We start from the raw sequence: 14,376 nt of genomic DNA, 5'->3' as shown, positions 1-14,376 counted from the left end.
TAGATTACATGATTCCTCAACATACACACCACAGCTACGTCTGCATTAAATCCCCCCCTGCCTTTCTGTCTAACTACGCTACACCAGCGCTACGTCTGCGCCAGGCACTTCTGGGGACTAATTCAATAAGTCTTCTCCTATTTCTCTTGGGAGGACACGCTGACTCCTTTTTACCACCCTCTATGTTCAAAGCATGACCCTTGTTCTCCCACCTTTCTTGCTTGTAGAAATGTTTCCTTCCTGTACGCGGTTGAATTAGTAGTACTTTTTTGAATACCCCCAATCTACATGTTTTTAGAGCGCTCATGTGGATCATTTCGATGCAACATTTTCCAGAGATCTCAGAAAGCTCTCTATACGCACCACATCTTTGAAATCCCAAAGAGACCCTAGAAGAAAGATCATAAACTTATTTCATTATTTTTTGACTCGTTATTATTGTTCATACACCTGGGGTCATCTGAACACATTTCAACATGTCCAAATCGGGACCCCTGTGCTGGGGCAAGTGGGCAAGTCCATAGGTGGAATTGGCCAGGACTATAGACTTGGCCACCCAGTCTACCTTACTCAACAAGGGGCGCTCAGCTGCAGGACCTCACAAAGTGGCCGCGACTGGTCAGCGGAGATTAAAGAATCCCCCCAACCTGCCCTTGATCCCCACTGTATGGAAAAAGCAGGTCAGTAGGGCAGCTACAATGACCGAAGGACAAAGGAGCTCAGAAAGGAGCGTATTTGTGTGTAACAGAGCCTCAGTAATGGCAGTTTAAAGAGCATGAAAATGTTTAAATGCAATATTTTGGCTCGTTTTCAAAATGGCCTTACCAATTACCCAACTAGTTATCACAAGGCCATGCTACTAAGCCAACCTAAAAGTCTCAGTCAAGACCAGTCCCTGGCCAATGTCTCCTGGCACCCCCCCCCCACGCAACATAACAGTGCCCCCCTTAGGTGGTTTGGAGTCTGTGCAGTCTACCATAAAGTAAACTTGGAATATGTAGGAACTTAATGCTACCAAATTTCTACCGCATCAAGCTGGGAAGCTGAGTCCTAGTTTAGCCAACAGGTACTTTATTCAGTACCTTTACTCAATTCTTGAGTATTTTTTCTTTAAGCACAACCCCCAGCGCTGTATATGGTAATGTTGGTTTTTATTGCCAAAAACCTACTCCTTTATCTGCAGACCTGGAGGCGGCCATTGCGGTCAGTCATGTGATATTTTGGATGACTTTCTCTGCTCAAACACCACACTGATCTGATGCTTTATGGTAATGCTAATGAAGTCCTTCCTCCATACATTTTCATTAGTCAGAGTCTCTGGCTGGATGATTAAGACTGAGCCATTCAATGGTTTACCACAGACAGTAAACAGTATGATAAGAAGTCAGGGTGCTGAGTAGATTGGGCTAAGACGATTTACACAATGGCTAATTTATTATGCAAAAAAACAGAATTATTATATTTAAAAAAAGAAACTCGCTCAATACATTTGAATTGTTTCCTGACCTGAAACTAGTAATAAAAAATATATTGTTAGGAGCTCATCTTTAAAACCCTGAGCTTAGTGAATTTAGCCCTATTCCCCTCTGTCGTTGGGTTGTTGACTCCTTTTTATGAAGGCAAAACTTTAGCGATTGGGGTGATCAATGTGGAACAAAAACACTACTGGTTCCAGCTCCAAAACTGAGCTTCACTCCAGTTTGCAACAATTCTAAAATAAATCCAGTTTATAAATTGGATTCAGTCGTTCAGCATGTAGATTGTACAGCGCTACGGCATTTGATGGCGCTATATACAACAACAATAAATAATAATAATAATGTAGATATAAGATTTTCACTTTAAATTAATTCCGTGCACTGAAACAATATGTGTCGCCAGCGATCCGATGGCTCAATTAAAGGCATAAAACCCAGTTTAAAGACCCATTCCATTAACGGCCGATCAAACACAGTCTGCGCAGGGTTAACCGCTTACCTGCCTGTTTACGCTTCAAGGGTCCAGGTGCACAGACAACCGTTACAGCCTCCCAGGAATGAGGGTGTGCGCAGATCAAAGCCAGGAACACCACAGACCACAGACCGAAAGAATGAAAACACACACACTGGGCTCCATTCAAAGAAGACCCCCGCTCACTGGGATCAGCGGAGATTAGTTTATAGAGAAAAAGAGTTAAAAAAGGTAAAAAGAAATATTGTGAGGGGACTGAGAGTAGGAGGAAAAAGGCTAGAATGAGAAGCTGCAATCAGAGGCTTAGATGTAATATAAGGATGTTTTACTGCACTGAGGGAGTGGTAGATTAGTGGAACTGCCTCTCAGCAGAAGTGGTAGAGAGTGAGACTAATACAGTGAGGGAAGGTCTGAGTCTTAAAAAAGGGCAGACTAGATGGGCTGAATGGGTCTAATCTGCTGATAAATTCTGTGTTTCTATGATAATTAATATAGACAAATGTCTGAAATAGCACCTTTTGTCAGACTATAATTCCCAGTATCCTCAGCCAAGAGTGGGGGGTGTTCTGACATTCTTGTGCTTTTAATATTGATCGCAAAAGTTTGCCTTTTTTGGCTTTTAGCACAAATTTAGAGCAAGGAAAGAGCAGAATGAAATGAGTATTTGGTATATTCGTAAATATTGGGAATCGGGTCGCGTATGTTTTCTATTATTCTATACGTCGCCCTCGTTTGTAATGGGAAGGAAATCCAAAGTTCAGCTTTCTGGCTTGTGAGAAATGTTACGCTGGGACGTGTTTCCTATGGGGGTCCGCACGCACACACACACACGCTAACGTTTGGTCAGACAGGGGGTACTCCGCTCAGCTCGTCGCAATCTCTTATCCTAACGCTCCGTGTGCGACGTTCCTCGTTGGCAGAAAATCCCTTTGTCAATACGTCGATCAAGGCACGAAGCGTAATTACTTTACAAATATCCTTTGTTGGAGGATATTTTGTATGTCGGAGACGTTGTAAACACACAGAGGATGGTCAGACCCTCACAGGACCACCGGCCCCATCACATGCGGTTATTTGTATAGTTGTGTGGTGGGTTTTCGGTGGGTTTTTTAGTGTTAGCAGTGTGGTAATTGGGTAGGGGATGAGACGGAGGGGATTTATTAGGCACCAAGACCACTCAAAGATTGACTGCTTCTCAGTTCACTTCAACAGCGAACCCAGATCCTGTCATACCTGGTATTTACCATAGAGAACTCCCTCGGACCCCGAAGTCCCAAAATAAGTGATAGGTGCCCAATGGTGACCCAGCTCTTACAGAGTCTTGGTGGGGCATTGCTCTAGGCCTGACACGGGGCAATACCCCAGCCGCCCCCCTACCACTGACGTCCGCTGCTGCTGTCATGCTGAGTGTCGGGATATGACATCATATCTCGGTGTGATACATTTGCAGAGCGGAGTGAGGTCACTATGGAGGCTGTGTCGGCTAGACACGGTGGTCTATAGTGTATAGGGGCAAGTTACACCGGAGACCTTTGACCTCCCCAACCAGCCCAAGGAGAAGTGGGGAGGCTTATGGCCCAACAGGGCAATCTTCCCAGAGAGGCTGCTGCCTCCCGCCCCCCCCCCCGAACAGCCTCCTTAGGCTTAGATGAGAGTCCGCCACTGCCACCTGGTTACCCCGCTGAACATTGCCTTCTATCCCTGTGCAGGGTCCCTCCATGCATTTAGAAGGGTTACCATAAATATGTAAAGGACCTCGTATCATATGCATTAAAGTGATGGTCGGAGGGGAAGAGGGCCTTGTCCTGTGAGCTTGCAATTCCCAGCAGGCACTAGAGAGAAAAGACACCTATTGGTTAAGCAGTTGCTACGGCAACTGCACCACTTTCCCAAGATGCCCACGTTTTACGCTTTATAAATATCCCCCCTATGACTCCGGTGGGATTTCTGTATTGAAAGGTAGCGCGTACCACGTGAGGCCTTTATCACGGGAAGCCATGGCCAAGATAACAGGCAATTAAGCCATCTCCTTGAGTGATGGTGCCGGGGGGTTGTTAACGCGTATGTGTCTATCAGAAGGTGCAGATAGATGACAAAACGCAACAAAAAGACTCGGGGAATAAGTATTCATGAGCTGGATCGATGGGAAGTCCATTCTGCGGGTTCATTGATTCCTATAATGCAGCCCCGTCCAGCGTTAACTCGCTGGCCATTTATTCTCAGATCACATCATCCTCCATTATGCGGGAAAGGGAGACGTTTCTATCGGAAGGCTGACTTATCGCAGGCAATGAGCCTTCACTCCCAGTGATTATACCTTCGACCTGGCTTCAGGCCCCCCCCCTTTATTTATTTATTAAAAATAAAATAAAAAATAAAAAATAACATTAATATATAATTTATATATAATATTATTATATAATATTTTTTTAACACATGAACCAATCAATAAACAATATACGTGTATTTATACCTTTTGTATTGCCAAGTTCTTTAATGTAATATCAGGAACAATGAGCAAAAAAAAAATGAATGCTTCATATTTTACATTATTTTAATGATTTCTCCATCTTAAAAATAAATAAAAAAAAACAATATATATATTTATAATTTCCTCATTGGTATATATCATAGCTGAAATCCCTGCTTGAATACAGGTGCAATAACAATGCCTGATGATTTGCTATGTAGAATGTTTTTTAAAACTCTCAAAACTTCCATTCCCGGTAATTCCTTTCCAAGAGGTTCCCGCGGTAGTCTGCGCCGTGATAAATAAAGTTTTTAATAACTAATTTTGAAGCAAAAATAAATAAATAAATAAACACCAAAAAAAAAAAAAAAAATACATTAATGCCGAATATCCTTAATTAAGATTTTTTTTTTATTATTATTTTTATTAAATTTAAATATTTTCAACATACATTCCATCAGAAAAGAAAATTTAAGACTACATCACATCAGCAAAATTGTCCAAGAGATATTCTCAGTAATACAAATTTACTTATATATCCTATATCTTTCCTCAATATCCAAATTGGGATGTGTGCTACTAAAACTTAAAATAAACCAAAAAAACATTCACTCATCATTCGGCAAACTAACTTACAACCAGATTGTATTCACGTTCAAATTTGACAACTATCAGGGGTATAACGAGATAGACCTAAATGCCAAGGATATGAAGCCAAACTATATCAAGCTGTATGCTCTAAAATAATGTTTCTCCATATTATATTGATAATCAATTTGACTCAAGATTTGTGGCCAAGTCGGAACTATTTGGGCTTTTAATGCGAATTCTGCATCTTTTACGCAGAAAAAAAAAAAAAAAAAAAAAAAAAAAGGATCGCGTAGCACTTGTGTTCACATCTAAACGGAACAATGAATCCTTTTTTCTCACAGGGCAGTTGAAAAATACATTTATTATTAATCCGCTTTATAGAGGATCGACAGCCAATACGTTAGGGGGCAAAGTTGAACCTGCAAGCGACAGCATTAACATATTATTTTTCTTTGAAATACTCAGAATACATGCTTATGAATTAATTATATGTGTGCACTTTTTTGTGTATAAATATATATATATATATATATATATATATATAATATAAATACAATTTTTTTACTTTTTCGTTAACAGAACTTTTAACTATTATTTTATAAGTTTCTGTATACAAATTTATGTGATGAATAAGACAACCTGGTTTAAAACTAATGAGCGGTGTTTTAATAAAAACCTCATTTATCACAATAGTTAAATATGGGTTAAATTTATTATTTCTTACATTCAAATTATTTTCTGAAATACTGCTTGAGATGGGTTTACGATTGACCTTGACACCCACCGGCATCCACGATCCTCACAGGTGGCGCTATAGGACAAGTCTCTAAAACAGCAGCTTTGGGGCCAGAATGTATTTTTGGGGACCCCCATTAACCATTCCGTGACAGATAGGGGGAGTAAGACAAAAAAAAAAACAACTTTCCAGCTCCGAAACTCAAACCTTAATTAGTCGTTGGTCTCGTCAGGAGCTCTATGCCTCTCCCATACATGTTTAAATTCACTCAATGTATTACCCTCTGCCAGGAAGCTGTTCCACTTATCTACTACCCTCTGTGCAAAGTAAAACTTCCTTACACTACATTTCAGCCTGTGACTCTCTAGGTTGAGATTAAGACCTCTTTTTCTAGTATTTCTCCTGCTTTGGCATATATCAGACCCTTTAAAGGTTTGGACTGTAAGAAGCGCTGCGGGAAATGTTGGCGCTATATATATATATATATATATATATATATATATTTGTATATAATAAAAGATAATAATAATAGCTTCCCTCCTGTACTTTAACTGCTTTTCGCCAGTGTGCAGCGGAAGGGGTTAAACCAGCGCCCCTTATTTTTGGCAAAGAAAGGGTGGGTGTATATATCTAATATGACGCTATCATCCTCCTTGCAATATAGGTAATTCTTTACGTCTGTGCCGATCGATGAAAGAGTCGATGTGCGGTTGTATAAACTAGCTCTCGTAGGTAGTTTGTGGTCTGGCTCTGCTCCGTCGCAGACCTAGCGGTGTATTTACTAAGCCCCCGTAGAGAGCCGTTTTTATGTTTGTCTGCAGGTGCCCGCCGTGCCTCTGTATCAGCGGGGCATGGTGGGAAGCCGCAGCAGAGGGCCAGCTGCAGAGGGAGACTGGGTCGCGGGTTGGGTCAAGGTTAGTAAGAAGCTGCTATTGATCTGCCATTGAACGTGAGACAGAGATAGCAAAGGAACTAAAGGGGGAGCTGTTAGACAAGGCATTAACGGCTTTTACAGCTAATGATCACAAGTGCCAGACGGCAGAGCGCAGAACGCAGCACTACCCCGGCAAAGCATCCGCAAATATACGAGAGAGCGGAGAACTCTCCGTCTACCGCTTAAAAACCACCGTTATTATTATTTATTATTATTATTATCATTATTGTTGTTTATTTATTAGGGTTTAATGGTATAACAATAAAACATTCCAGAGCGATGGAACGCTGATAGCCATGGCAAGCCAGGTAAAAGGTTGGAGAAGCCTCTGCCTATATAGCCTCTTAAATAATAATTAATAATTATTTTATTTATCTAAAACTGGAATTTAAAGTCAAGATGAATAAATACATTATTGTAGGATTCCCCCCCCCCCCCTTCATTTCGTGATAACGCTCCCAGGCGTCTATCAACGCGCCGGCCGACAACGCTTAAGATTCTGAAACATTTTTTCGTAGGAATTTCGTGGCACAGGTGCCCTAATTCAATAATCACCTCTTGTTTAACCCTTAAGTGGCCAGGTGGATGGGGTCTGTTCCTGTCGGTATGGGCAGTGCTCTGGCACTTGATTCCGACTCCCATCGTCCTCAGTCTGCACATCACCTGAGCTTGCGTTTCCCTGTCTATCAGGCACACAAAGGGTTACAGTAAACAAAAAAAGGTACATTAAGGATTTTAATGCCGCAGCCCAACATTCATCTATGTTCTATAAAAAGTGTTGGGTTCAGGAGCCATATTCCTATCCCATGCATGTTTGCATTCCCTTACTGTATTTACTTCTACCACTTCTGCTGAGCGGCAGTTCCACGTATCTACCACCCTCTTGGTAACGTAAAACTTCCTTACATCAGATTTATGTATTTTCTGTTAATACATGCACTGACGGTGCAGCTCTGTATATGTCTGTAGCAAGATATTTAATTATATTTGCTCTTGGAGAAGACGTAAATAGGTTAGAACCCGTGTTCTTCTGCATTGTGTTTTTGGTTTTAAAGCTCACCGTGTTCTTTTACATTTATATTGTAAAGGTTTTGGCATTCCGGACACGGCCCAGACCCCCTGACATCCATCATTATGACAGCAGGTGGGGGGGGGTCGGTTGTGTGTTTTTTTTTTTTCTGTTTTAGGTGAGAATGGGAGGGATAGACACTAAAGAATTGGTTTACAAAAAAACATAAGGGAGTGGAATAAAAGAGAGGGGTGTGAGTGTATTTCAAGAGGCACATCCCTCCCCTGATATACCACTAAGGACATTTCCATTCACAAGCACAGAACAAATGATACCAGCAATTATATGATTAACTCTTTCAGTGCAGCAGCCACTGCTGGGAAACCCATTGAAAATCTTTTGAACCTACCCCCCCCCCCCCCCACACACACACACTCTTTCAGGCAACTAACAACAATTGATTGTTTATAAACAAATTCTATTCTATTCCATAATATTTCTTTTTAACTCTTGATCTCCCAAAAGGGCCTGTGCCGCATGGCTTTGTCAGACCCCTGGGAGGTAATGGGTTAAGATCCTTGGAATTCTTTGACCATCTGAGGAGTTACTGCACCATGCTGGCTTCATATCAGTAATAACTTTCCATGCACTGGACTTTGTTAGGATTCTGCCTGAGGACAGCAGGGTGAGGCAAAGCATCCCTCTTGTTCCCTTCCCTCATCCCCCCCTCCCCAGCTGGGAGAATCCTGTTGTGTTCTGCCCACAGGGTATTAAGGGGAGCTGACACCGCCATCCAGGAAAATAAAAAGAGACAATTGTCATTAATTAAAAACAGAATTCTTATTTACCCGCATTGGATAAAAAAAAATAATAAAAAAAAATATTATGTTACTAGCCTTTGAAAAAACAAAAAAAAAATTCTCAAGTTTTTTTTTTTTTTAAGTATATTATTGAAATAAGTTGAAAACAATGAATACATTTTTAATTGAGACAGCTGCATATTAATATAACTTCCACATCTTATTTGGCAGTCGTACAAATTGACGTGTTTTATAAATAATTACATGTAAAAGAAGGAAATAATATATATAAATATATATATTTTTTTTTTAAAGGATTTTTGTTGAAAGATTATTTTAAATGACAGGATTAGGATTTTTTTTTTTTTTTTTTTAAATGAACTAAGACATTCTAGGTTTAAAATCTGCCGGTTCTTGGTTGTATTCTTTCATCACCATGTGTTCTTTCTAAAAGTAATGAATATGGATCGGTGTATTTGAAAATCTGTATTAAATGTGTGCTAATAAAATTAATTTCTGCATGTTGACATACATTTGCAGGGTTTCGGCTTTTTTCGTCTTTAACCTCTTTTAATCTGCACGTATAAACGTGTCTTTAATTCTCTAATATTGTCGCCCTGTGACACCTTGGCACTGAATTTTGCTAAGGAATGGTGGCCTTTAAGAAAAAAAAAATGACATTTCAGCAATGATCAGAAAAATAGCACCGTGATCTATCACCCAAAGTTAAAATACTATTTTTATGTATTTTTTATTATAAAAATTATATTATATCTATTGTCATTTTTCTAGGTTTGGGTTCATTATGGAATAATTCATTAAAAAAATGGTTTGAAAATATATTTGGCAGATATTGTGATCTAAGCTTCTTAAAAATGGCAAGATTTGCAAGGGCAGACAATTTCCTAAATGCAATTCGTGCCTTCGCCGTAGTATTTAAAAAACAAAAAATAACTGCTAGGGGTTGATACGGATATTTAAAAAGTCATTTTATGCGTGTTCCTGTTTCATTATGAGCAATGCACCGTGCAGCAAAAAAACCCTGGCTCCCCAAAGGGTTAAATTCCTCTGTGCCTTCTGCGCCTGTAACCTGGCGCGTGAGAAAACGAAATAAATTAAGCAAATGTTTGCCTTGCTTAAACCGTGTGTATAATAATCAGATATCAATAAAATTGTGTTAACCCTTTGAATGCCAAGCCATTCTAATCTCCCATGGAGAATGCCATGTCCAATGTGAAAAGATAACACAATGGTACCTCTTAAAATATATATATATTAAAAGGTCTTGCTTCTTCACTTAAGGTGAGCATTTTGAAGATCAGTATCATCAACAGTATTTTTTCCTTCTAATAGTAATAATAATAATAAAAAAAAAAAATACAACTTCTGTTCCAAATCATTCACAAACCCCAAGATCTGCAACTGATAAACCTAGAAAGGATGCCTGTTAGGTAAAAATGTTTTAGGACATTTGGCCAGCAATGCCAACCCAAGAAGTCACCTGTTCTTCTCTGGACTCTTTGTGTGCCGGATTGTTTCCACTACAATGCTTTGGATACATATATATATATATATATATATATATATATATATATATATATATAAATTTATGTTTTGATGGTTGCAGAAGCAGTAGCGTTGTACAGGGACCTGAGCTTCATGCATGTGATTTTTGTTTGAGGATTTTTTTTCTTCTTTTTTCTCTTTTTCCTTGTGTTTCAGGGCACAATGTTAAAAAGCCACCACTAGTCGTCCCCAGTGCTCCTACTCTCTCTGTTTTTTTTTCTTTTTTTTGTCTCTGGTGTGGATTAAACGTCACGTCCGCACTTGAACTTGAATTTTATCCCATTGTACAGAGGCAGACCCAGCCATAGAGAGACAGAGAGCTCCTGGAGAACCAAGACTCCGCCATCTTCACATTGCAATTAAATAGTAATCCCCCCAGCACTGCGCTGCACTGGCTGAGAAAGTCCTATCTCCCAGCGCTTAGCTCCAGTGAAGTGGCTTCAAACTGCTGGGCATTGCATTCCAGGGCAGTGTCAGGCTTAGTGCAAGAAGCTGACACTTTGGCAAAACCCTTTCCAAAAAAAAAAAAAGAGAAAAAAGAAGAAGAAATCCCCTTGCAGGGTCTGGTCCCTCTCTGTTTTTTTGGGGGGAGCAATCATATATTTTATTTAAATTTTTTTTTATTTTTTCTGAATTTTTTTTTTTTTTTTCTCGTCCCCTTGTTTATTGGAGAATTGCCACTGCCGGGCACTGTGGACATTATTACACGAGTGGGCAGCAGCCAATTTTTTTTTATTATTATTTAAAAGAAGAGATTTGGTGACCCAAGTGGAGAAGAAGTGCCTGCCTAATTAAGAAGAGGACATTTGCATTTATTTTTATTTTGCAATTTTTTAATTTTTTTTTTTTTTATATGCGATTTTCTTCATTTGAAAGAAGAAATAAGAAGAGTGCAAAAAAAATTAAATAAAAAGGTGGGAGAAGGAGAAGAAGTCCCGGACAGAGCAGATCTCCGGGCGATGCCAGTGTAAATGCCAGGGCAATGTCCCGTCGCAAGCAGGGGAACCCTCAGCACTTGTTACAAAGGGAGATTATCGCACGTAAGTCTGCATGGGGGTTGAAGGGGGGGACCCTAAAAAAAAGAGCAAAAGGGGGCTAACAGAGGGCAAGCTTTTTTTTTTTTTTTTTTGCAAATGGGGAGGAAAAACAGAAGTGTAGGTGGGAAAAGCAGGCAGATCTGTATGGTGAGATCGTGGAGGGGGAAGGAAAGTTTCTTGAGGAATTTTTGCAGAGGGTGCATGCTGTAACTTGAATGGTGGCAGAAAGGTAAGGAAAAGTTGCTTAAGCACATGGGGGATCCCATTGACAGAGAGTGAGAACTCCACTCCAGCACCCCACTGGTGTATTTAGACATTTTTGTGCCTCTTATAATCCTATTATCCCCCCACTGCCCATTGGCACCCAAGAAGATTTGCATTTAAGGGCATTGTATCCATGCATTTACCCCTGGTCCCCATAAACTGCCCATAGATCATGTATGGATGCCCTGTGCCAGCTCCTATTATTATTATTGTTGTTATTATTATTATATTCACATGCAATGTAAATGCATGCATCTGTTGTGGGCTACAGCAGGGGCATTTAAATGTTGCATGATCTGTGGATCTATATGGGATTTCTGTTGTGTGGCTGTGTTGGAGGGGCATGTAACATGAATAGAAAGGTAAGAGCAGGGCAATTCAGACTGGGGGTGAGCTAATGACAAACACATGGCCAGCAGAGAGGCTGTAAAAAATGTAAAAAAGCAACAACCAGACTAGCAGCAGGGCCTGGGGAGGCAGAGAGAAGGGGGAGAGAGAGAGAGGAGGGGGACCCTGGATCAATTTATTAGGAGGGAGGGAGAATTTACTCTCTGAATGGGGCATGCATATCCCAGGCTGTCTGGGGCAAATGGGGTCTAGACTGGCCCACATGTCCATGACTTTGGTCTGGCCATCCATAAGCCAGATTCTTGTTGCATATTATTATGGATAATGTAATACCCCCGAAGTATTACATTAAACCCCTCTTAGAGTGTGCCTTTTTTTTTCCCTTTTAAATATACTTTTTATGATTGTTTTAAACCAACTTTAAATCTATACCTTTACATTCAGACTTTGCTCTGTAAACTTATGGATATTTCAGGACTTATTAGAAATGGTCTATTTTTATGCAAGCCTTTGACTCTGCGATCTGTGTTTTTTATCGATGCTGACCCACTGGGTCAGAATAAAATACGGCATAATTCTTTATTTTAAACAAAATATTCACGCCCGCTGTTTGAGGCACAGCCATGCAGAATAATGCAAGACGCAGAATTATACATAACTTGGTACCCGCCATATAGGTAAATATGTCACAGTTCACATTCCTGCCCCAAAGGGCTTACAATCTATCTCTGCCGGAAGAGAAGCTTAGCAAGACTGAAACATTAAATATGACATTTGAACACGCCATAGGTGTGTTATTCCAAAAAAATTTTATGAAACAGTCATAACTCCTTAATTATGGGGGGGGGGTCCTTCTTCTTGGCTGGTGTCTGGCCGATAATCTCTATAGTGAAAATAATTTATTTTGTGTGTGTGTGTGTTAAGAAATTGAAGATTTCTTGGTAAATTCAAGAACCAAAATATAAAGTATCCTGTTTTATATTTATATTTTTTTTTATAACCTAAAAAAATTAATTCTTTCCGGCTGTGGAAATGTATATATTTTTATTTTATATAAGTTTATTTTTTTTTTGTTTTGTTTTCCTGGTGGAAAAAAAGAATACTTTTTATCTTTTGCGTTTGTCATATTGATACAAATCTGCGTTAAAAAGAACTAGATGCCTTGCACGAGATGGTAAAATCAGTATGAAACTGCAAGTAATAGTGGCGTGCTCGGTGCACATGGGAGCTCAGTGTGAAACCCACCTAATGTAGGGGTTTATTAATTTAACTCGTGCAGCAGAGCAGCCCCTATTGTGAACACGGCGAAGGGGGGGGCAAAGGTATTTTTGGGATACAAACAGGGGATTTGAATGGGGTTAGGGACGGATAAAACCATGAGACCTGTTTGTTTGCATTCCCGCCCATAGCCTGTGCACAGCACACAGCAGCTACTACCTCCTTTTTTTAACCCCGATGATCTCAACCCCCCCAAAATAAATAAATAAATTGCAATATCCCCCCCAATATCTCCAGATTGCTCTACACAATGCACAACCGGTTATTCTTGCAATAATCCCAGTTCTAAAGAGAAAAATGTTCTTCTTTCCCCCCCCTTCCGAGCTCTTGGCGTGAGGATCCTGGGAGGGAGAAGGGGCAGGGGGGGGGAATATTTATGGTTGATTTTACCAAATTTAAATAAATATATATTTATATGTATAGGGTTACATAAGGGACTACCCCCTCCCCTGGATTGCAGGGAGAAGCCTCGTTCTACAAACCCTTCTTCTGCCTGCTTGTATTCTTTTATTTCTCATTCATTTTCACACTTTCATTTTTAATAAGGGGAGATTTTGAATTATTAAAAACTGGCTTTTTATGTTATCCCCCCCCCCAGACAGGAAGGTGCACGTTTCTGTTTTTCATAATGTTTTTTTTTTCTTGTTTTACTGGTTTCTATTAAAAATAGCAGATTCAGATAGGATTTTTTTTCTTTCTCGGGGCAGAATAATGATGCTTATTCCGTTCTGCATGTAATGGATGTTTCAGCATTTACCGTATTTATCTATTATACGGTACTTATTTTTCCAGGTAGCCAGGTGTATCGTGTTCTTATTTTTGGGGTGTTGTTAGGACGGGGCACTGTAAGTCCGAAGAGCGCCCCATTTAGTCAATAGGACTCACTTAAGTGCATAAGGGGTGCTGCAATGACCCCCCCCCCCCCTTATGCGAGGATACTCAGTATACAGGTAGGTATACTTGGCTGTTTACAATAATTTGCTCTTTCGGACCATTGATCGCTGCATCTAACGTGACATCACTGGCACCGCTCGAATATGCACGAAGAGTATTAGTAGCCAGTTTAACCCTCTTCATTGCCAGATTCCGCCTGCCACGCGTGCCAATGTAAACAAAAGAAGTTTAGATTATATTCCGGGTTATTTCTCAAGTACGCGTTTGCTCGAGAAATGACCGCAAAGCAATAAATTCTGCCGCGCCGGCACGAGGGATTATCTAATAAATGCAATTGTTTGATTTATTTATTTATTTTTTGTGACCATTTAGTAATGAAGATGCCTGTTTTGCAGGGTACTTGCCAATAGATAATAGCGAAGCCGGTAGAGAGCTCGCCAAAAGCGCTTCCATGGGGGGTTGATTTTTGGGGAGTTTGTAGACTATACTATATAGTATA

Source organism: Sceloporus occidentalis, unplaced genomic scaffold (genome assembly GCF_023333645.1).
Source record: "Sceloporus occidentalis isolate IW3139 unplaced genomic scaffold, rSceOcc1.0.p SCAF_437, whole genome shotgun sequence".
NCBI lineage: Eukaryota > Metazoa > Chordata > Lepidosauria > Squamata > Phrynosomatidae > Sceloporus > Sceloporus occidentalis.
Note: the sequence above shows the minus strand (reverse complement) of the source record.